We start from the raw sequence: 2,569 nt of genomic DNA on the forward strand, positions 1-2,569 counted from the left end.
GTAACTGTTTATTAAATAGCTGTGGGAGTACAAGGGGAAGAATTGGAACACTTGGGAGCATTCCGGGTTCTTCATCACAGGAAGGCTGCTTTCTCATGACTCCATCCTGTGACAGACTGAAAATTCCCCTGTTGCTATTTATTTTTGAGATAGGATAACACCTTTGGAAAAGTGGAAACAAACTGCATTCAGGTAGAGGACAGAAGCAGGTTTTGTGCTGAAATAAGGAGTGAAAGTGAAGGTTACAAGGTGTTTGTATCCATGATCCAAGCAAGACCTTCTCTATAAATAACTGAAATACTGGGCCATTCGCTTTACATGGCTTTTCATCCTACGGAGCATTAAAGTTTAACAGTTTGCAAATGTTGTAAAAAACCTAATTAATCCTCTGACACATCTGTGAAATAGCTTCCCACTTTACTGATAGAGAAAGTGTAACCTTGTTCAAATGACTTGCCCAAGGCCATGCAAATCAGTGACAAACCCAGCCTGAAAACTCTTGAGTTGTTAATCACGTATTCAGGTGCCTGGAACATCTCACCGCTGTCACCATTCCTATGGTACATATTATCGTATCAGTCCCAACTGTGTACGAGTGGTACGGCACAAGTATCTTTACAAACCAGGGTCTCCGATTTAGTAATGTAGTTCAAAGGCCTCAGCGCCACTGTAATTCACCCGCCGTTACACTGGAAGACATAGCTTCGGATCCCAAAATCTTTGCGGTGTGAAGTGGATCTACGGAGGACTGTGAACACCCGTCACTATTAATAAAATAACGGCGTTTATGGCCGCATCTACTCCACACTAGTGAACTGAGCGTCCTTGTGAACGTGCACGGGCTCTCAATCAAGCCAGCTGGCACAGAGCGGCATGCGACTCCACACGGGAGCTCTCCTGGTCTCCACAGCAGGGCGGCTGCACAGGGACCGCCAGCTGGGAAGGGTGCCTGCTGTACCTCCGCCGCCGAGCAGCACCGAGCTGGTGGCATGCTCGGAGGCACAGCAGGAAAGGTCGCTACGCCCTGGGCTCTGCAGACAATCGTATTCAAGCACCCGGGAACACTCAGTTTTATTTACAAGCACGGGCACAGACTGTGTTAGTCCTCCACAAGCAGAATCCCGTGCTAAGAATTTTATTTGCCATAAATCAACAAACGAACAGGTAGTTTTAATGGCAGCATTAACAAACATGCAACAATGTACTTTTATGTGTCAGGCATCAGTTTTGACCTTTCTACAGACTGCTCTTTAAATTAGGTCAGAAAAATCGTCATCTACCTGTGCTCTGACATTTCAATACTAGACCAAGGGTAAGGGATACCAGACCCAAGAGCCAGCAGAGAAGAAAATCACGTACGTTCCCAGATTCGCCATCCTGCAAACTGACTCTAGGGAAGATGCAAGTAGACTTTTTGGAGAATCTAGCCTGACACCATCCGCACAGCAGGGATGAAGGACTACCTATCCCAGCATCATTTATACCAGCCATTTCAGAAGAAGACGTATTTGCAAATGCACAAAAGCATCAAGAAAAATATTGTTACACTTGTTCCTTCATCCAAATACATTCATGCAAACAAAGCCCCACGACGGCTTGTATAACGGGAGTCAACTTGCAAGCCTTAAGAAAGAGGAAATGCAGGGCGATGTGCGTTACCTGCAGCGCCGAGCGACCTGGGACAGACAGCTTTGCCTGCAAAGTGAAGGGAAACGGTGTGTCAGGGGCAGCGATGCAAGAACTCGGCTAATCTTACTAGAAGCTCTCTTTCTGTGGAGTCCTTGCCGAATTTAAAACTGCTCTCCCCAAAATAAATCTCCTGGAGTGCCGCAGCCCCATTACCCGCTCCTGCAGGGAACTCTTAGCACAGCTGTCGTTCCAGTCCCCACACCCCCATACACATACTCCTGCCCTGGGAGGCACTTAGAAAAGCCTGCCTCATAAAGGGAATCTTATAAATATTTACACCGCATTTCTATATTTAGGCATATCACTTCTGCAACAGCAACAAGGCTGTGTCAAAATCATTTTATTTATAAATCTGTCAGGGAAAGCAAACAGCAGTAAATAGAAACCCACACAGACAGCAGGCTACGACATTGTTTGAAATTACATTTATAATACCGAAACATGGTAATGCAAAATCAAAGTTGTAAGAGACGGCCCTTGGAACTGCAATTTCTTAACCAGAAAAGCGGCAGGGTATGAATGTGGTACGGTGCTGTAAACCGAAGGCTAGAGCCAGCTTCTCCTTTCAGTGACACTGGGCACAAACCCAGCGTAATTCCATCGATCTCAGTGGTGCAACGAGAAGCAAATTTTGCCTTTAGAAGGCAAGATATGAAACTTCATTTCAGCAGATAAAAAGAGGTTGGCTGGAGAGCTGTGAAAGTGGGAGTAGTAGTTTGTTTTAGTGGCCTCAGGAAAAATTCACTTAATACTTTTGGGTAATGCAAAGCTTTGAAAACCTGAATGTTTAGATGCCTTCTGAGAACTCTTGAGAGACATACAAGTGTCAACGTGCTGTTATTTGTCAGCTCTTTTAACAGGGGGGGGGGGGGGGTAAACA

General features: G+C 45.5%; 1 long non-coding RNA gene across 1 annotated transcript; it reads right to left on the reverse strand.

Annotated features, from left to right (window-relative positions):
• Positions 1-463: 463 nt before the first annotated feature.
• On the reverse strand, positions 464-1,699 carry LOC103906370. The gene is made up of 3 exons (XR_657999.2): positions 1,660-1,699; positions 1,281-1,390; positions 464-555 (listed from the first exon to the last, which is right to left on the reverse strand). It is a non-coding gene; the product is annotated as an uncharacterized LOC103906370 (long non-coding RNA).
• Positions 1,700-2,569: the final 870 nt, after the last annotated feature.

This window comes from Aptenodytes forsteri, unplaced genomic scaffold, assembly GCF_000699145.1.
Source record: "Aptenodytes forsteri isolate BGI_AS27 unplaced genomic scaffold, ASM69914v1 Scaffold41, whole genome shotgun sequence".
Classification (NCBI taxonomy): Eukaryota; Metazoa; Chordata; class Aves; order Sphenisciformes; family Spheniscidae; genus Aptenodytes; species Aptenodytes forsteri.